The sequence below is a fragment of the Amblyomma mixtum genome, chromosome 9 (genome assembly GCF_055824585.1).
Source record: "Amblyomma mixtum isolate Tamu chromosome 9, ASM5582458v1, whole genome shotgun sequence".
NCBI classification, from domain to species: Eukaryota; Metazoa; Arthropoda; class Arachnida; order Ixodida; family Ixodidae; genus Amblyomma; species Amblyomma mixtum.
The window spans coordinates 27426842-27449183 of NC_143020.1; the positions used below are offsets into that span (position 1 = coordinate 27426842).

The following is a 22342-nucleotide window of genomic DNA, read 5'->3' on the forward strand; positions in this document are numbered from 1 at the left end:
GCTTCAGCACATAATTCGCCACAAATAACTAAAACGGATTGTGTAAAAATAAACACCAGGAGTGTAAACGCAACGTGTTTTAACGCGCATAATAGGGCTCTAGACGGAAGGCATGGACAATTTCTGGTCGTACGCAGCATCGCTGGGATGCAGTCATTTCGTCACAGACGATTTCATAGTCCAGTTCACCTACCCGACGAAGAACCTTGTACGGGCAGAAATAGCGGCGCAAAAGTTTTTCACGCAATGCGCGGCGGTGAATGGGCGTCCAAACCCAGCCTCGATCTCCTGGCTTGTATTCCGCGTTGCGTCTTCGTAGGTTGTAGCGTCTGGCGTCGGCCCGCTGCTGGCCTATGATCTGCAATCTGGCAAGTCTTCGCGCTTCTTCTGCGTGTTGAAGGTAGGCGGCGACATCGACGTTATCTTCTTCGGTAATATTGGCCAGCATGGCATCTAGCGTGGTCGTGGCCTCCCTGCCATGGACGAGCCTAAGAGGCGTCATTTGGGTGGTCTCCTGCACTGTGGTGTATGATGCGAAGATGATGTAAGGCAGGATAACGCACCATGTCTTGTGGTCGGTATCGACATACATGGCTAGCATCCTGTGGATCGCACTGTTTTCAGCTCCTGCTGATTCCTATTTCCCCTTAGAGAGATTCTCTGCTCTGAGGGGCCCTGTAACACCTTGGGGACCCCCTGAATGTCCTCCCTCTCGGTGGACAACACCTTAATTTTCATTTTCTCCGCACTTCGCACCTAGGCTGCGGCCTGCTTAGGCCTGGAGGCTGCTGGCTCCATCATGACTGACCGCGCAGCTGCTGCCGGACTGGCCCTGGCACCTCTACTACGTGCGGATCCGCCATCTCCTGAGGTAACCTCTGACGTCCACACGGAACCTACCGTTGACCTACCGATCATACCAGATGAACATCGTCTAACTGACCATGGTGCCGCTTCGGGTGGTGAACCCCGTTCTCTTTCGGGCACAGATTTGACCCCCGTGACCGGCGTCCCTGGAGTTTCCTCCCCATCTGCTGCTGCCCCAAAGATCCCCGCCACCCACAACCTAGAGCTGGGCACGGATACCTCCCTTTAGCGGCGCACGAGGAACTGCTGTCCATCATTAATGACGGAAAGAATAAGATCAAAGCAGGGGTCCGGGTCACCCTTATGTCCCTGGTCTCAGCCATGAATGCTAATGCGCATAACTTCTTTGCCTGCGCCATCCGTGACACAGAGCGCGTACGTGCTTTGCGGGACCAAGTTATCGCCCGGGATCGTTAGCTGAAGTTCCTGAGGGCCCGGAATGCCGAAGTGTCCGTCAGGGCTTCCGAGGCCGAGGCGGAACTTCGCCTTCTGCGGGCCGGACCAAATGTTCCTAGGACCTTTGCGGCGGCTCTGCGCGGCGCTGCCGGCCCTCTTCCACCTGTCGGAGTTGATTCAGGCACTGCGACACAGGCACGCCCAGGGCCCCTCGAGCTCGGGGACTCTCCTCCGGCCTAGAAGCCCCATCAGATGCTTTCAACGTCTGTTGGGGCTTCCGACAACGTGGGTCGCGAGGTTGCTACCCTCATCGAGTCGGCCATCGACCCTGAGTTTGAGGGAATAGGAGCCGCCACACTCCGACCCACCCGTCGCGCCCTGGTGGTTACATCCCGGAACCCTGGGAACCTCGAGCACCTGCAGGCTGCCATCGCCCGTATCGAGGCCACCCGGGCTTCCATCAATGTCCGTATGCCTGAGCGACGCAATCCCCACGTCCCCCTGTCCGGGGTTGATCCTGATATCCGTCCTGAGGATCTCGTGACCGCCCTCAACCGGCGGAATCTGACACACTTTCTTTATCTGCAGAAATGTAATCTCAGATTGTCCTTTACACAGCGCTCTGGACAGCGTGTTCGCGTCCTAGAGGTTGACCCTCCCGCTTTTTCCCGGCTTCGTGACGCCCGTCGCTGCACCGTGGGCTGGACTTCGGTTGAGGTCCAGGAGGACCTCCACGTCCCGTTGTGCACGTTCTGTGCCCAATACGGCCACGCTCATAAGGCGTGCCCGCATGCTACGGACCCCTCTAAGGCCTCCTGCACACGATGCGCGGGGTGCGACGGCTGCCCTCTCGAGTCATTTCGTCCCTTCTCCGTTTTCTCTGGCAGCGGTGGCGGACCCTTACCTGGTCGGTGGTGGGGTTTCAGGTCTTCCCAGTGGCGTTGCCGTCTCCTCTGCGCAATCACATCCGCGCTCGCTGATCTTTGCGCAGGATCCTCCTATTGAGTTGTTTCCTATTTACGCCTCCACATTCGTCGTGGCGGTGCTCTGCACCTCCCAGTCTGCTTCCTTCCTCTTTGTCTCTGTTTACTGCCCGCCGCGCGCCCTCTTTGACTCTTCGTTAGAAGAAGTGGTCGCTTTGGCGGCCGGCCGCCCTATCATCCTGGCCGGTGACTTCAACGACAACCATGAATTGTGGGGCACCTCACCCTCCGACTCGAGTGGCTCCAAACTTCGCCCTGGCTCACCAACTGACAGTTTTAAATGATCCTACTTCCACCCCCACATACGACAACTATTACGCGGAGTCGTGGATTGTTGTCTAGCTCGCTTTCCCATCCCTGCTCAGCTCCGGATACACATGGACTGTCTCGGACGCCGAATCTCTGTCTGGGCATTCTTATATTGAGGTGTCGAATGGTCCTCCTTCTCCGAAGCAGCACCGCCTAACGGTTTCATCCCGGGCTCGTCTGCTTCAGTGCCTCGCAAGGGACACATTGTTTCCCCGGGTTGCTGGCGCCGATCTGCGCTCTCCCGATGGGTTGGAGACCATCGTCAACCGGTTCCACGGCCGAGTTACCACGCTGATTGAGCGCCACAAGCGTACAGTTGTGAGTGCTCCGGCACTGAAGCCGTGGTGGTCCCCTGAGCTCGGCATCGAGCGGGGCCGCGTTCGAGCTTTGCGCCAGCGCTTCCAGCGTTGTTCAGAACCATCGATGCGCCCTGTCTATCACACCGCGTTTCAGGCCGCACTTGCGTGTTACCATCGCAACATCAGGGAGGCGAAGGACTCGGTGTTGCGCCAGGCCTGTCATGATGCGGCTCGGAAAAACCTTTTCGGCGCACCCTTTCAAAAGGCATTTGTCAAACTGCGCGCCCCAGTGTTCTTACAACCTCTGGACAGAGCAGGCGGCGTTCTGACGACTTCTGTCGTCGAGTCGGCGGCACTTTTGCTCCCAACACAGGTCGCGTTTGATAATTCTTTGATAGACTCACCATTCCACGCGTGTATCCGTGCATCCGTCGAGACGCCTTACCATCCTTCTGTACCGCCGGACGTCCCGTTCTCGCGTAACGAGCTTCAGTTGCTCGTAAACGCACTCGATAGTGGCACGGCTTCCGGCCTGGATGGGCTGACTGCGACCTTGGTTACGGGCCTCTGGCGTGCCCACCCGTCCTTCTTTCTCTTCCTTTTCAACGGTGCCCTCAGTCTCGGCCACTTTCCCTCCGTGTGGCGCAGGGGGCGGATCATCTTCCTTCCTAGAGCAAACCGTCCCTCTTTCCTCCCTACTTCCCACCGGCCAATAGTGATGAACTCAGTCCTCCGTAAACTATTAGAACGCCTACTTCACCGCCGTCTTTACTATTTCTTGCACGCCAGGGGCCATCCCCATCCCAACCAATTTGGGTTTACCCATTCGCGCAGCGCAGTGCAAGCCCTGGCCTCGTTGCGAACGGCCCTGGAAAATTTCCGCATATCCCGCACGCCCGTGGTTCTTATATCACTTGATTTTCAGGGTGCGTTTGATAGCGTTTGGCACCCCCTCGTCCTTCGCTTCTCTCGCAGGCGCGGTCTCCCTTCCAACCTGTATCAACTCCTGCGCTCCTTTCTTTCGCTGCACACGGTAGTCACGCACTGGTGAGGAGGATTCGGCCAATGCCACTCTCGGGAGCCCTCAGTGATCCCCCCGTTTCACCCCTTTTGTGGAACATAATCGCAGACCTTCTCGAGTGTCCAATGCCCCCTGGCATGACAATACAGGCGTATGCCGATGATACCATTGTGCTGGTTCCGGCCCGCACGCGCCACAAGTTGGAGCAGCTGTGTGCCGACGTCCTTGACAGAATAGCCTGTTGGGCCTCTGATTCTCGGGTGACGATCTCATGGCCAAAAACATTTTGTATGCTGTTTTCCGATGGCGTGGGCGGAATGGAAAAGCGTAATCGCACCGTGCGCTTTTCGGGCCGCCCCTTAAGTTTCAAACAGGAACTCAAAATTTTAGGCGTTTTCTTCGACCGCCTCCTCACTTTTCTACCTCATGCCTTACTTCCTCCGCGACAAGGCAGAGATCCTCAGTTCGCGTCTGGTCTCATTTCTGTCGTTCCACCGTTCCCTCCCTCCCTGTTCTCTACATAGGCTTTATTTCCAAGTAATACAACCCGCTCTCACTTTCGCCACGCCCGCTTGGTGGTCTCGCAACGCCAATTCCCGCCTTCGGGAGAAGGTTGTTTCTGTGCAGCGGGTTCCTCTTCTCGCTATCACAGGGGCTTTCCGCACAACACGCACGGCTGCGCTTCAGGTACTCCTCCGGGTACCCCATCTTCCCTCGGAATTGGATCGCCTCTGTCCGGAGTACATCATTTTAAACGGTGTAGATCCCGTCACCTTTGGAGGTCACACTTATCTACCATCTGATATCTTGCCCCGCTTTGATCCCTGGTGCGACCATCCCTCTGTGGCTTCCTCATTCTCCTTCATCCGTCTTCTCCCTTCTCACTTTCCCTCTCAGTCCTCCCTTCCCGGCCTTCATATATTCACGGACGGCTCTTATACGTCCCACTCTGCGGGTGCTGCTTACGTCGCATTCCCTTCTGGCGCGCTGCGCAACGTGGCCCGGTTTCGTATCGAGACAGCCTCTAGTGCCTTCTGCGCAGAGGCTGTCGCGTTTCACGAGGCTTGTTGTTATGCCCGGCATGCCCCTTCTCCTTTACCCTTGCATGTCTACTCTGATTGCCTTTCTCTCCTTCAGGCTCTTCACTCTCTTTCCACCACCGACTTACGCTTCCGAGGTCCGAGACGTCAAGCGCACCTTTGCAGTCATTTCTCTTCAGCGTCCTGTCTTCATCTATCATGACCCCGCCCATTGTGGTGTCTGGGGCAACGAGCTCGCTCACTGGGCCGCCTCAATCGCGTCGGCACGCGGCCTCCTGCGGCCGTCATGGCTGTCACCCTTATCAGTGCGCACCCGCATGCATACCACCATACTCAGGCTTTGTTCAGACACCTGGACCGCGGAACATTCGGACACCCTCCTGGCTGCTTTTGTCCCCTCTATTAACCGTCTCCCGCTCTCTTTTCCCTCCACCCCGATCTCTGGTCCCCCTCCTGACTTGCCATGGTCGTTTTCCATCCTATTTCCATCGTTTTGCCCTCCTTCCTTCGCCTTTCTGTCCATGCGGGGCAGCTGTGGGGGACGTTGTCCATTACCTGCGTGTCTGCCCTCTCACTGCGGACATAGCAGCACGGCTTCCCGGCTATCCGCACTTTCCTTCCCCTCTATGACTTCCCCTCTTTGTTAGGTTCCCCTCGGCCTCGTGCGTTGCTTATTCGCGTTGCTGTTCGCGTTTCTTCCCTTCTTTCACCTGTCTCTCGTCTTTATTCCCGCCCGGATGACTCGTAGACCTCCTTGCCATTTCTGCGCCTCCTCATGTCTCATATGGTCGGGGGCACCATAGGGCCAATTCCGGTGGGCCGTGGCCCTGTCTCTGCCTCACGGGCATGTGGATGGGATGTGGATGGTATGTGGATCTTGATATTTGTTCGCCTTGCGTGCACACGCAGTCTTTGTTTTGTTTGAGTTTTTTTCACGTTTATTTTTACTTATTTTTATTTTCAATTTGTTTTCTTTCCTCTAGCTGTTATATTTTTCATGTTTTAATTGTTTGATTAGTTTTCATTTCGCTCGTTCTATTTTTTTGTTTTTTTACCTGCCTTTTTGTCATTTACTTGATTCTCTTTTCAATTTCCCCTCTCTTTTATATACCCCTTCTGCTTTCTTAAGCCCATTATCACCTGTTTGTTCGTTTTTTTTCTCCTCGCTTTCTTTTCCTGTCTCTTCTTCCTTCTTACAGATCCCCGCACCTTCCCTCCTCCTGGCCACCTGCAGCCTGTCTGAAGAATCTAAGCACGCTGGACCCATCCCTGTTTCATTTTCACTTCGTCCTTCCCAATTTTCAACCCTTCAGGGGCGTCTTGCGTCTAAAAATCACTTTTGCCCGCCCATCATTTGTGCCTGTTTTTTCTTTTGTCTTGTAATTCGTTTTTCTTAAGATTTCTCTTGGGCGTTCGCCCCTTTTTTATTTTTTAGTTGGTTCGTCTGTGATAACCTTTGCTTGGGTGCGGGCTTCCTCTTGAATTTTTTTTTATTTTATTTCCTTCCTTGAGCGTTTTACAATAAAAGGGGAGTGTGCTGGGGTTGAACGTGATGATCATGTGTTCTGTGTCTATTTCCTTATTATCCTTCCGGATCTTGATTTCGTGAACGTCTATGACGTCTTGGTCACTCAGACCTTCGAGCACCTCTTTTTCAGTGATGTGAATAAAATCATTTTCGGATATTACGCCCCGGACGGTGTTCAGAGATCGATGTGAAGTCACAGAGAAAGGAATATCCCCAACAGACACACTGTTTACAAATTTTGAGTGCTGCACGTTGTCACGCAGTTCGAGCAGTAAGTCACCGCTGGCCATCTTTGATACCTTGTAGCCAATGCCCAAGGCTTCTGTCAAACACTTTGATACTAGTTAGGAAGACAGGATTCTTGCTTGCTTATCATGTACTTCACTATAGATGAAATGATATTGAGGAAAACTGACTTTTCTTTTTTGGAAGAAATGATCTGCATCGTTCCGCCCTCTCTTGAGAGAGCGATCAGGTTTGGAAAGAGGGGAAGCCATAAAAAATTTTAATTTTTCGGCCACTGTGCCATCCACCCACCATGGAGCCCAACAAGAGGGCGGGAGAGAAACTTGCGAGCAAGTCTGCCCACGCCACCTGTACATCTAACTATAACCAAATATGACGCAACTCTGGGTAGTTGGCCACACAAGGTTAGCTCTAGCCGCCAGGAAAAGTGAAAAAAAAACTAAGAAAAGAGGAGGAGACAGGAGAGTTGTAGGAAAGGAGATAGGAAAGTGAAAGATGGAAAGGAGAATAGGAAAAGGCGACTGCCGATTTCCCCCGGTCGAATCAGGCGGAGGTGCCGTCTACAGGAAGCTGGGGCCAAAGTGGTGTGCTGCCTCCGCCGAGGAGCCTTAAAGGTCCAAACGCTCGGCATTGGCTCAACCGCCAGGATCCCCTTTTCCCCGGACACGGAAATGCCACACACAGCTAAGCACGGGGGCTCGGGTCCGTGGTGACGCACTGCTTCGTGGTGGCGCACAGGGGAGAGAACATCACCTTGAGGAGTGCCACAGGTGAGGTGGTGGGGCTGGACAGATGGCAGTCTGCGGGCAAAAGACTACATGTGGAAGCCAGAGGCCACGGAGGCGAGTTGAGACAGGATGTGGCCTCGGCACACACCGTCGAAGGCCTTGCGGATCATCGACGGTCACAAGTGCGTGAATTTCGGAGGGGTAGCTGAGCGAAAGGTGTTGGAGAGTCAGAAACACGTCCAATGCACGGACGCGGCATCGGAGGCATATAAAATAACCGCGGAAGTACTCCCTCGCCTCAAGAAAATTAGAGAGGCCAGTGAATACCATTCGCTCAAAGTTCTTAGCAACGCACGACGTCCGAGAGATTGGGCGGAGGTTAGAGAGGGAGGGAGGTTTGCCCGGCTTTGGAATCATAGAAATGAGGGAGGAGGCCCAGGAGCTCGGCAGACAGCCGCTGTCCCAGGACTCATTGTAGGCTTGAAGGAGGAATTATTCGGCGCGGTCAGTAAGGTTACGAAGTGCAGTGCATGTAATGGCGCCCTCACCGGGAGCCGAGCAGCCAGTATTAGCAGCCACAGCCGCTTCGAGCTCCCGGAATGTGAACGGGTGGCCCTCATTAGGGTTAGGTCCGGCCAAGTAAGCAGGGTAAGAATTTGCAAGAGGGAGCCGGAGATATAGAGAGGCGAGCTGGTCAAAACCATTGCACGAAGTCCCCTGGGTTAGGGCTTTAGCTCGAGTGGGAGCAAGGGAAGGTAAAATACCACGTCCTGAGCTTGGCTCATCGCGTCGCCAGGCGAGAAGCAGGAACGAATGGGAATCGGGCAATTCCTACTTAAATCTACTCATTACGATCATACCTTTGCAATAATATATGACTTCAGGAGCCTTGCAATAAACAGCAGTCCAAATCTCTGTTCGACAAACCGACGAGTACAAAACAATAACTACAATCCAAACTTCGAGATGGCTCGAGTGGGCGCAGCCATCTTCCTGGGGGTCGCTTGTTATGATCCCGCAAGTTCTCGAGTGATCTCGCGTGCTCTCGTGCGGATATGGCTACGAATGGCTGCGAAAGCCTTGAAATCCAAGAAATCAGGAATTCCAAGAATATTTAGTGGCCTATTTACTGCACACAGACTTTAGTGTCCGCGTAGTTTCTTGACTTTTACAGTGCAATAAGGGCACAATATAGCTCAGAAGAAAGCGGACGCAGCCCAACATCGCGGCATTGAAATTCATTTTTGTTGCTTTTCGTAAGCCTAAAGCAGACGACGCGAGACCTTTCGGGAGCTTTCTTAACCCTGGCGACCAATCCCAGAACAGCTCCCGTGACGTCATCAAACCGCTTTGCTTCGATTGGCTAGCGCTCCTCGCGAAATTTCTTGGCATTTCTATAAAAGCGCACGAATTGTATAAACGCCACGCCGCGCAGCCGCTTGCGGGGACTTTATGCTAAACACCAAGAACGGGGATATAATACACAATGTCGGAAGGGGAAAACACTGCTTGAATCCATATCATCCAATGGGCTCTCTCAACTAACAGATGCGGGGACACCCACGCGCATGGGGAACAGCGTCTGTAAAGACACCACGACGGATATTACACTAACTCACAGATGTGGCCCTGTTGAATGGTGCAACACAGGAAAAAACTATGGTAGCGTCCAACGGTCATAGAAATTCGGCTCAAACTTCATCTTCGGGACTAGTCAAAATAATAGATTGTGATAAATTTAGGTCCATCAGGGAGGCTGCGGGGAATAAGTCTTGGCCTTCTTTGACTGAGTGGCAAAAAGAATTTAATCGGCATATCAAGGAGGCCACGAAAGAACAGGCGACGAATATCCAAGTCCTAAAATTAGACACCAACCTCTTAAATCTTATTAAATCCAAGAGGAACTTGGAGGGAAAGTGGACAACTCACAAATGGAAAAGAAATCTCTGAAGGGGGATTGCTAAGCTTGTGGGGCTTAAATTGGGAGATAAATACGTTCTCCCCGCTTAACCGCGGCTGACACAGTTCAAAGCCGCGCGGACCCCACCTCGTGGTCGCGTACGCTACAGAGCGCACGGCGACCACGGCGGGCCTTGTTCTGCGGAACAAAGGAACGACACACTGGCTGACACAAACAAGCCATTTATTGCTATAACAACAATAACGCCAGCTAGCAACAACATACACTGAGGAATCGAGGATGTCCGACTCACCACCACGGTTACGAGCGAACGTTCGACCACGGTAGGGCGGGGGGAAAAACTCCGAGGGCAGACGGGACGAGCTGAGGAGAACATGTTTCCACACGAGGTCGCCGCCGGCGAAGAGCGGAGCGGCTCGCGAAACATCCGCGAGCTTCCCGGTCCCAAGGAGAAGAGAGCCCGTCGCTCCCCGCGAGCGCGCGGCAAAACGCCATCCGTGGCGCTGGTGTCGCTGCGACGCGAGCGCCCACCCCTGTTAGTTAAAGTAACCAAACTAAGAAGAGTGCGTTTCGGGGGAGCTAACTACAGGCAAGTAGTGCGTTGAGGGAAAGCGAACGCAGGGGACGAAGGCGTCCCCACAAGCTCAATAAGGAAATGGAGCAGTATGCAGTCAATCTGTCCGAAAGGAGCTTGGCCGAAATGTGCGATGAAATGAACTTAAACATGAACCTTCCCAAGACCTGGGCTATCCTCCGCTACCTCATCGATCCCAATCACACCTAGAGACGGACCAGACTCGACCAGATTAAGATCAAGCATAAGTCCAAAGGAGGAAACGAGGAGATGCTGGATACAATCAGGACAACATATACATGTCAGGATTCCGGCCCTCCTCTACCTAGCTATACTGGGCCCGAGAATCAGGCCACAGATGCTCCAATTGAAATGGCGGAAATTAGGGGGCCCTGCAGGATCTCAAAAAGAGATCTGCTCCAGAACCAGACAATATCACAAACACCGTGCTTAAAAATATTGATGATGACTCCTTGCAATTCCTTTGCGAACTAATGAATAAAATTTGGGAAGGGGCTGAAATTCCACAGGAGTGGAAAATCTCAAAATTGGTCCTTATTCCTAAACCGCGCAAGAAACTTGAACTATCCAACATGAGGCCCATATCTCTCACCTCTTGTCTGGGAAAGCTCATGGAAAAAGTGGTACAACTGAGAATCTTTAGACATATGGAAACCAAGGAACTCTGGACAGTGGAGATGGGAGGGTGCAGGCCAGGATTAAGCGTCCAGGATGCCATGCTCAGTTTAAACCACGACATCCTGGATGCTCCCGAGGACGACAAATCATATAGAGCAATCCTGGGACTTTATCTCACTAAGGCTTTTGATAATTTTGAGCACAGAGCGGTTCTCGAAGGCCTCAACTCGGCTGGAGTGGGAAGCAAGTGCTTCAACTATGTCAAAGATTTCCTCACCCTCAGGAAAACTGAAGTTACCTTCGTGAGACTCAGTTCTGAGCCCATCAGTACCGGGGGCAGAGAGACGCCCCAGGAATCTGTCCCCTCCCCCGTTCTTTTCAATTTTGCAATGAAAGATCTCTCGTCCCAGCTGAATACAACAGAAGGCATCAAACATAGTATCTATGCAGATGACATCACAATTTGGACCGAAGGAGGCTCCAGCGCCGATATTTCGAATAGACGGCAAGAAGCGGCGTCTATAGTTGAGAACTACGCCCGAAATAGAGGGCTATATTGCTCTCCTCAAAAATCTGAACTGTTCTCCATGTGCAGCAAAGCACAGCTAACCCGAAAATTCCGCCTACTGCACCTACCTAAACCAGTGGAGGTATACGTGGAAGGGATTACGGTACCAAGAGTCAGCACCATTAGGATTCGGAAGTATTTCCTACAGCAGAATGGGAAAAACACCATTATACTTAAAAAGCTTCAGACGTATATCGACCAAGTAACGGGGATATTCAAGCGAATCTCCTTAAGGAGCAAAGGCCTCAAGGAGCATTGCCTAATAAGGCTCGTTCGTGCCTTCATAATCAGCAGGATACCTTATGCCACTCCCTTTCTCAATCTTCATCCTGCCGAAGCGGAGAAGTTAGACATAATGATCAGAACGTTATTCAAAAGGGCTTTAGGCACCCCCCCTCCCCCCCAACTCCTCGACAGAGAAGCTTCTAGCTATGGGAATGCATAATACCTGGGAAGAGATTACCAAAGCTGCCAGGGAGATGCAGATCTGGCGGCTGAACTCCAATGTAACTGGCCGAAAAATACTACAAAAACTACGGCTTCCGCTAGGAGTACCACCTTATGTCGCTGAACCCCTGGAGCTTGAAACACGGAAAGTATTTAAAATTGCACCGATTCCTAAGAATATGCACCCTATCGATGACAGGGAACGAAGGGGCCATAGAGCAAAATTTATTTAAAGTAAACTAATGAAAGACCCTCCTCAGGATTTAGCCTATTGCGATGCTGCCTGCGCATTTGAAGGGGCCGCAGTCATAGCTGTGGTAGATAGGAACCACTCCCAGAAGGTAATTGCATCCATTAATACGCGTAACGCTTTAATAGCTGAAGAGGCTGCGATAGCGCAAGCATGTACAGGTATCGGGCCGAAACTATTCTCTCAGATAATAAGGCGGCTATTAGGAACTTTGGCAAAGGCCTAATTTCCAGGCAGGCGGCCAGTCTACTGAGGAAGCACCCGTTAAACCAGGAGGTTTCAGTCATCTGGGTTCCAGCTCATGAGGGTCTACCAGGCAATGAGGCTGCCCATCACCTCGCGCGATATATATATACCCGAGCTTCGGCGTAGAAACCCCGCTACCCCGAGACAAAGACCCCTCATCACCTACAAGGAGCTCTCTGAGACTACAGACTAGGCCGACGGATCTACCCATCACCAGATAGGTCCCTAACACTCTCAGAATGTAGGGCTTGGCGAAAACTTCAGGCCAACCGCTTCTTCCCTTATGTAACTCTGCACAATGAGCTTACAGGCGACCCGGACGCTTGAAATGTCTGCAACGTACCTCTGAGTCAAAATCATCTAATCTTGCAATGCCCCGAATCTCCGGGAGCAAAACAGACTGATCCCTTTGATCAAGTTCCCTGGGATTCCTACATCCGCAGTCCAAATGCGGATGTACAGAAGATTGTCCTACGCCTGGCGGAGGAGGCTTACTCCAAGACCTTCTCTGCGGTCACGGCGCAGGAGGGCCGCCAAGGGGGAGACCCTCCCTCTGGCTGAGCCCCTGCCCCGAGGCCTATGTAGGTGTGAATAAAGTCGTCTCTCTCTCTCTGGCAGATTTCACTGACTGAATCAAGCGAACGAGTGTTTTGAATGGAACGCAATTTTCACAACAACACATTCACCATGTCTGGCCGAACAATGGCAGATGTGCCGGCATTCAGCGTCGACCTGGGCACCACGTACTATTAAGATCGACGTCAGCGGGTCTCGTTTGGAACCAGCCAGCACACCTGTTTCTACTACATATGGCTGCCAGCAACTTCAATGTGATTACTTTCGGGCCTACCGCCATGGACCGCCCGGAGAGGACCCAGTGACAGCTGATTCTAATTACGGAGTTTGGCCGGTCGGAGTGCAGGACTAAAACGAAGGGGCTGAGTTTAAGCAAAACCAGACCCCCTTTCCGAAGCGCCTGCACGTGTCGAACGCCGCCGCCGCCGCCGCGGGGAGGACGTTATCTTCCCCAAGAGCCGTGACCGTGCCGGGGAACAAAGGCCTTCGTTTCCTGTGGCTCTTTAGGCGTGCCAAGCACCGCGACGAGCTCGTGGGCATCGTTCGAACATCTCCAAGGACGAGGGACCACTTTGCGGCCTTTTCGTGACATCGCGTTCCGGCTCCGAGCGGCGGGTGTCATTTGATGAACAATAGATGTCGGTGACCCGCGGGCTGGCCGGAAACCACCACCTACCGCAGTCGACGCTGCTTCGACGGAAACCTTCTTTCCCACAGACTCAACATGTGACGGGGCCGTGACCCTAAGTGCGGTGGTGTGTTTGTGCGCACAAGTTTGTGTTTGTGATCTGGGCCCCTCCCACCCAGGCGTGGGCGTCCTCAACCTAGGGAATTTAGGGAAGGAGAACAGTGTAAAAGTCGACAACGAATGCGGCAGGACAGCCTCACTTGAGCCTCACTTGAGCTTCACTTCAGTCTCACTTCTAACCATGATGTAAAAATGTCAATAAACCCTCTTGTAATCTTCCTCCCATCACCCAACCTCTTCGCTCAGCGGCACTCCTGTCCTGGTGGTGGTGGGATCGGGCGTCAGCTTCACCATGGTTCCGTCAAGCAGCGAGTAGCAGCAGCAGCGAGCTAGCAACGACCACGAACCGACCCAATCTGTCGACAGTACTCTTGCGTTGGTGTCTTCCAACACGGCCGCGTCGAGATCATCGCCAACGACCAGGGCACTTTGTGCAGGAGTTTAAGCGCAAGCACCGCAAGGACCTGCGGGTGTACCCGAGGGCGGTGAGGAGACTGCGTACGCCTGCGAGCGCGCCAAGCGAACCCTGTGCAGCTCGGCCGAGGCGAGCATCGAGATCGATGCCCTATTCGAAGGCATCGACTTTTGCAGCAAGATTACCCGCGCCCGCTTTGAGGAGTTCTGCATGTACCTGTTCCGCAGCACCCTCGAGCCCGTGGAGCGCGCCCTGCGTGATGCCAAGATGGACAAGTCCCAGATCCACGACGTGGTGTTCGTGGGCGGCTCAACGCGCATCCCCAAGGTGCAGAAGCTGCTGCGAGACTTTTTCAACGGCAAGGAGCTGTCCATGGGCATCAACCCGGACGAGGCCGTGGCCTACGGAGCCGCGACGTGCTGCTGGTGGACGTGGCGCCGCTGCCGCTGGGCATCGAGACTGCGGGCGGAGTGATGACGCGCATCGTGGAGCGCAGCTCGCGTATCCCTTGCAAGACATCGCAGACGTTCACCACTTACACGGACAACCAGCCCGCGGTCACCATCCAGGTGTACGAAGGAGAGCGCGCCCTGACCAAGGACAACCACCTGCTGGGCACGTTCAACCTCAACGGCATCCCACCGGAGCCCCGCGGCATGCCCCAGATCGAGGTGACCTTCGACCTGGATGCCAACGGCATCCTGCAGGTGTCGGCCAGGGACAAGACTACGGGCAAGCAGGAGAGCATCCGCGTCACCAACAACAAGGGCCGCCTCTCCAAGGAGGACATCGAGCGCATGCTCGCCGAGGCCGAGAGGTTCATGCAGGAGGACGACGCACATCGCGAGAGCGTGCCCGCTCGTAACTCCCTCGAATCATACGTCTATGAGGTCAAGCAGGCCGCCGAAGAGGCTGGGGACAGGCTTACTTCCTCCGACAGCGAGTCCGTGCTGTCCAAGTGCTGGGAGACCGTCCCTGGATCGACGCCAACAGCCTTGCCGAGAAGAAGGAGTACACCACCCGCTCAAGGAGCTGCAGCAGGCATGCATGCCTGTCATGAGCAAGCTTTACCAGCAGCAGCAGGGACCCAAGCACGCGTAGGCAGCTGCACACCATTCGGGACCCACGGTGAAGAAGTGGACTGAGCCGCAGACTCTGATAGCAAGCTTCGCTGATTCGCCCTTCATATTAATTTATTGCCCATACCCACATAGTCATGTAAACTATTTTTTCTACTCTAGCGGTTGTTTACTGAGACGCTGCATTAGAGGGACGCTTTTTATTAAACCTGTCTTGTGCGCAACTGGTTTGGCAATGGGTGGCAAGTTCACCTTGACGCCAAACTTTTGAAATGCGTTGCGTGCTGGGTGCAGCAGCAGACTTCGTGGCACTAGCGCACGCCAGGAGCAAAGGAACAGCGAGATGCTGCGTGCTTTCTCATGTGTAACATTCTTCTCTTATTTAATTTCATCATGTTGGTAAGTACAAGTCATATTGGGCCGGTCTACTCTTTCTCATCTGGCTGCAAGCTACACCTCAGCAATCGGCGTTCAAGAGTTATAAAGGGGGAGTAATTTACTCACTATAATGTGAGAAGCTGGAAAAATATATATGTTTTAGTGAGGGTTGGCAGTGACTTGTCACGAGAAAAATTAATTGTGCTTTTCTGCTGGTGACCGTAGAGCCCGTGGGATTGCTTGCGGTGACTAAAGGTAAACTGAAATCGGCTAATGATTGCAGGCTAAAAGCAGCACTTCTTACACACATTTCACTGCGGAACAGCAGTTACAGCAACAACACCGGCATACACAGGCTAAATGGCGGCCATGATGTCAGGCAGAGCTGCTTAACGCAAAGACGCAAGTGTGACGAGAGCGGAACATCTTCCAAGATGATAACGTACTCAAAGCCAGAAGAACCCATCGTTTGGTTCACTGCATTGAACACACATACGGCATTTGGGAAGCATTTGCGGAGGTTTTTCTCAGAGCCTATAATTAGTGACACTAGTCATCACATACTCTGGTTACTGGTAGCAAAGATATTTTTGTCACACATATTTCAAGCCAGACAAGGGGATGAACTGCTGGGTGTGATTGCTGTTAAGGACTTTGTCGACAGAACTGTCAATCTGATAGTGCGTAACTGCGTGCTTGGTCTTCCACATTCTGTCAGTAGATATATGAAAAGTCATTCATGAAAGAAATTTTACCACCTGGTAGTAAATGACTGCTTGCCCCACATAACTGATTGACGTTTCTGCCCCATAGGTGAGTACCAGTAAGATACAGTTCTTGTATGCTTTTCTCTTGAGGGATATTGGTCAATTCCCATTCATGATTTGAGAGAACCTGCCAAATGCACTTCACCCCATCCTTATTCTTCTAGTTATTTCACTCTCCTATTCAGTTCATGTTAAATTCACAAACATAAGAATGGCAAGCAAGAAATTGAAGCTGCTCACCAGCCAGCCGCGCAGAGCAACTTGAAAAGTAACGCTGAAAGAAAACTCAGCTCCAGGTCAACGACGGCCGCTTCTGCGGAACGTAAATATGCTGGCCACTGTCACGTGTTAGCTGCGCCGTTCGTTCTCTGTTCCCCGAGTTCCGAGGCTGTTCATTGGTTTCCCGCATGGTGCACGTGACTCGAAGTACGAGGTGCGCTGGCGATATCACAGAAAGGCCAAACTCTGGCTTCGAAGCCGCTCGGTCCCAAGGGATCTCGGCAGTCTGACAAGGACGGGATGGCGAGGCCGCCGTCCTGATTATCTGATATAATAAAGTTTTTCTAAGCCTAAGCCTAAGCCTAAACTCTTCCACTTTGCTTCTTATTATTCACAGACGCCATCTATGAAGGATAGGAACAAATAAAATTTATTTTGCCTTTCTTGGACGACATCTATGAACGATAGGAACAAATAAAATTTGTACTGCCTTTTCTTGAACGCCATCTATTAACAATAGGAACAAAGAAAATTTATTTTGCCTTTTCTTGGACGCCATCTATGAACGATAGGAACAAATAACATTTATTCTGCCTTTTCTTGTATGACATCTATGAACGACAGGAAGAAATAAAATTTATTTTGCCTTTTTTTGGACGCCATCTATGAATGATAGGAACAAAAAAATTTATACTGCCTTTTCTGGATGTCATCTATGAACCATAGGAACAAATAACATTTATTCTGCCTTTTCTCGCATGCTATCTATGAACGATAGCAACAAATAAAATTTACTTTGCCTTTTCTTGGAGGCCATATATGAACGATAGGAATGAAATTAATTTTGGCTTCTCTTGGACCCATCTATGAATGACAGGAACAAATAAAATTTATTCTTTTTCTTGATCGCCATTTATGAACGATAGGAACAAAATTTACTGTGCCTTTTCTTGATCGCCATCTATGAACGATAGGAACAAATAAAATTTATTTTTCCTTTTCTTGGCTCCCATTGGTTTCTTAAAAATCACAAATTAAAACTTTGTCATTTAATTCGCCAATATTTATTCAGGCCATCATAACTATTTCGTTAAATTCTGTGCCTCACCTGCTGTCATTTAAACTAACGTTACCAATTTGTCATAGACCTTGCACTAATCTTGAATCAGCTTTTCATTCACCCAAACTTTTATCACAACAAAAAAAGTTTACATTTTAAAGGTATACGCTGATGTGCAATTAACTTCACGGCGACTGAAGACAGTTACTCAATTTGTATATAGTATTTAGTTAAGCTCAGTTGGCCTTTGGGATGGCCCCAGTACCATATGCCTACCGCCTTGTGAATGTAATCAGCAATTACATTGGAGCACATGCTTGGACCGAGAACAGCTGCATCCAGCAACAGGCTGCATTTTACAGCTAAAACAAAACAGCAACAATCCCACTTAACTCCATTCACAGCTTTATTACATCTCTCCAAGAATCCAGAGTTGCAATATTTATTTGCACCAGTACTTTGGCACATAAACAGGCAATATCTATAGAGTCGGTTGACACACCAAGCAACTAGAAATCAGCTACAGACAGAACTTTTTACAATTAGCTTTGCCTTTTCCATGAGCTGGCGTCTTGGTTACGTTTTAGGAACTTGATTCTTGCTTTCAGCAGCCTGAAATATAGAAACACAAAGCAGCATGTCTTCCTATAAACATTTATTCATGAAAACAAATATGAGGTCAGCTCCTCCAAACAAAGGAACCATAGGTAAGAGAACACACTATGGCAATCTCTCGTTGACGCATATAAAGTGTAAACATGCCCTGCTGAAGTCGATGACAAGAACCTACAATCGATCTGTTTCCAAGCCACATCAAACAGGGCAACACACAGCATCAACAGTACACTGAGCGGAAAACCGTTTATGAACGCAATTTCTTTCATATAATGGAAGATTTCAATATAACAGTCAATACATCCACAGATCACCCGACGACAGCCTTAAATTTTTTTTTTCTCTTAATGTTCTTGCTATCATCAAAAGCGTTCCCCATTGGCTTTCTATGGCAGTCTTAACTGTTCGATGCGATCGATGGAAACGGTTTAAATGAAAGATTGTGTTAGATATCCGAAAAATGGACCATTACGTTCAATATTTCCGTGGCAACATCTTACAATTTCCCGATTTTCAAAATTTCTGTCTGAGAAAGTTGGACATGAGAACAGTGACAAAATACACAAGGGATGATACGAATTCATTGCTTACAAACCTTGATTATTGCAGAATATTGCATGTTACGACAGTAAATGTTCACTTAAAATCTCCGTTTCTCATTTTCGGCCATTTCTAAATATTTATTGAAAATCGCAGCACTCCCTTTTCCTTCTTGTTGGGTTGTTTTGAGTGCTGTGAGTCAAACAGAAAACCGGCACAACCACGACCTTACGATCAGGAAATATGCTGTAGTAACCTTTGTAGCACCCGTGCTTTCCCATAAAGCTACTATATATCAAAATTACACCTCCATCACACAAAATTATTGTCTTTTTTATAGAACGACACTATTTAATATCAAGTCCCATACGTGCTACCATGTTAAAAAAAATGGACATAGCTAGTGAATGACGACTGTGACAATTAAAGCAGGATCACTTTAGATAAATGTTCGTAAATTAAATACCTCGGTACCTTAACACAAATCTCTAGTTTTTCGGACCCAGGCAGGGATAGGGGAATGCTAATATCTATTAATCATTTTTTTGTCGATTACAGATGGAAAAAAAATTTCTCTTGAAATTGAAGATAATTGTTTTATGGTATTTATGTTATAATTATTTATGTTAATACTGCAAGTTCCATGTAGGATGTAATCGAATGGGGATGATGACAGTTCTGCGAGATTCTTTCTAAAATGCGACACATAACAGTACATGTGAGATATTCCAAACTGCTTTAAAACTGTGCCCAGTCAGATATCATCATTGCTCATTAAAAGGACAACCAAGAAAACGAAGACTGCTTCCCTGTAATTTCACACTTAAAATTTTTAAGTGCTGCGATGAACAAGTTGATGAGAGCACATTAAGCGGACAAAATGAGAATGACTTTATGGAACTATTCCGTAAACAATGTCATCAGTTTGAAATAGTAACACAAGCTCAGCATCTGAGAGGTTTTTATCACGGTTTTAACCACTCGATGCGAGCGACAGAAAAACTTTATAAGAGAGATTTTGCTGCGAAACGGAAGAATGGACCATTACCTTCAATATTTCCATAACAGTTCATAACAGTATTTGTCCGAAATATTTGCGCAAGAGTTCTGGACATCGGACTACCAAGATAGAGGAAAGGCCATGCAATGTCGACCTTTCCACCTATTAATGTAGCCGCCTGAATGTCATTTTTTTTTCAAAGAAAAATGTCTACACCGCAAGTGCATTAGCACACCACGGAGTGAATGCTATAGGAAAAGAATGTTAGGCATGGTTCAAGTACGCTTACACTCAAAGGTCGAGCAATAGCACTGGCATGGCTAGATGGTTCCGACTCCTTCCGCAGCATAGTAAAACACGTTGCGGGGCTAGTTGGTTATGCATTTTCATTCGTTAGAATTTAAGCAGCGTAGCTAATGAGAAAAGCATGGCTAGTTTTTAAATGCGCCATACGTTGATGTCGCGTCAGATGGCTTGAGAGTAGAGCCACCTCGATGAAAGTCATTTAAGGCGAAAGATCAAGGTCAAGGTTCCAAGGACTAGCCACCATGGTGCACCTTTGGAAGACTACCACATACTATCGGGTTTTAACTTGGTTATTACAGTCCGAAACCGTTCCCAAACCTCGAAGTAAAATTTTGCCAATAGACCGGGCCAAATTTGGAGCGCACCGAAATTGAGCGACACAGTCATTTATGATTAGACATCAATTTTCCACATTGGCCATGATAAATTTTGGGGTGACCCGGCGTAAATTTTTCCAAATGACCAGGGCCAGATCTGGAGGTGACCATCGTGTAGGGCACGGTCAAATATGGTTGGACATAGCTTTTGGTACAAATCGGCCGAGGTCAAATTTCGGCGGTCGTCCGTGCCAAAGGCTGTTGGTAAGCGGCTTTGCAAGGTCACACCTAGGTCAAACATACGCACATCCCAGAGATAGGTTTTTGTATCAAGTACAGCTATCGCTCTGAAACGTCCATGGCCACATACTGTGGGCTCACGCTGCATGTTTTGTTTCTTAGCTTAAGTTCTCTCTTTATCGCGAGAAGTACGTGTCCTTATCATTTTTTCGTTCGAGATGAGCGCCTATCTTTGATCTCGATATTTCGTTACTGTCATTAAACTGAACGCTGTCGAGAGAAACCGGGATTCTTATCGTCGGCGTCCGCCGTTCGCGCTGGCTGCTATCATCGCCGCCCAATTGTTTGTGCAGTTTGCAGCCGGCCACTGGTTAGCCCCAGTAAATTTTTCGGGCTTTCCGTCAGCCTTTGTCAGCCGTCAGCCTGTTCGGTAACCTAGCCACGTGCCAAAGCTCAATTCATTATTAAAATTTGTTCGTTTGCGGGGTTTAACGTCACAAAGCGACTCAGGCTATGAGGGACTAAATTCATTCCTTGGCGATGTTTGCGTAGAGTTTGCAGAAAAAAACCAAAACCATTCCTTGCATATCACGATCAAATATTCCTACGACCTTGTTAGCAAGATCGAAAGAAGGGGAATAAACAGCAATTTAAAGTGATGTTGTTCGTGGTTATTCAACTGATCTCGAAAATAAGTCGTTTTTTACAGACATTAGCTTCTCAATATAGGATCAGTGGCTAATTTCTTTCTTTGGTCTATGTCCTCAAGGGGCGATGATAAAATTATAGGTACGTAATGCATTCATAAAGCGGCAGAAAGCCTATAGCGCGCAGTGTGCAGGTGTTGAAGAGCCAATGGATCTTTTAGGTCCCATAGGAGTATTTCCATAGTATCTCCTTGTAATTCTGCTTGCTTGCTCCTCAGTGTTCACGTCGCAGAGATTTACTACCGCAATGACTGCTTCTAAAGTTATCGACTTGCTTGGAAAATCAGGGCAAATATTCCTGAGCATTTCTAGGCCCGTATGTCTGTAATCTGGCACATCAAAAGAGCCAGCCGTCTTGTTCGCCTGAATCACCTCACACAGTCATCATTTAACTGATATGTGCAGGTAAAAGATCAAGCATTGTGCTTGCAGAATTTCTATAACTTTCTTACATTGCACCTCGGAGCGCCTAGACACGATAGCATAATCGCAAACAGTTCATGCGGACAACGATTTTTGAGTTAGTGGCAAAATCGACAGTGACAAACAGAAGGCTATACAGATATGGCAGAGCACCTCGAATATGTGCTGTTCTTTTTTTTCTAGCACACGTCTCCAGTTTTGGTAGAACCTGATACAAGCTACACCGGACAGTATAACAACAGGAACGATCCGGACGAATGCGTCTCTTGTCCTGTACATCCTGAGCCTTTGATGATTGACGGTTAACAGCGAAGGCTGCGATGGAATGGCCCTTACCTGTTCTCAGCCAGGAAGACGTTCAATCGGTCCTCGATACGCTCACTGACGATAGCAACAGATCGCCCGCTTCACCCACGGTCTTCTCCTGCAACACATGCGGCGACCAGTTCACTACGCGACATCTTTTTGAAGAGCACTTTCAGAAAAAACATCCCCAGAGGAAAAGGTACCAGTGCAGCAAATGCGAGTACTCCAGCAATTACAGGTAAGCCCGACGTTTGACCACGCTATATGCTTCGCAATTGTTTTAGTAGCGGTTGACAGCAGTGGTAGCGTTAGACCGAAGCGAACATCGAGAAATGTTTGGCACCCATTGGTCACACAGATACCGCCGTAAGGATGCTTAACGCGAACGCTCGAGCGCGTGCCTTGCACTGACTATATAACTTTAGCGGCGCTGGGCGTCGGCCGCTGCGCCTAAGCAGGGCACGAGCTGACTGCAACCGCCGCAAACACACCGTGCAGCATTGTCTCGGACTCTGCGCCCAGCGCTCAGGGGCTATAATATTAGCGGAGGACGCCCAATCGAGCGTTCTGTTAAGCGTGCTGAC

General features: G+C 49.9%; 1 protein-coding gene and 1 pseudogene across 1 annotated transcript in view; both read left to right on the forward strand.

Moving 5' to 3' along the window:
• The window catches only part of LOC149328583 (uncharacterized), a 71881-nt gene that overhangs the window by 7493 nt on the left and 42046 nt on the right, over positions 1-22342 (forward strand). The window lies entirely within an intron of this gene.
• On the forward strand, positions 1516-21758 carry LOC149328584 (heat shock protein 68-like; annotated as a pseudogene).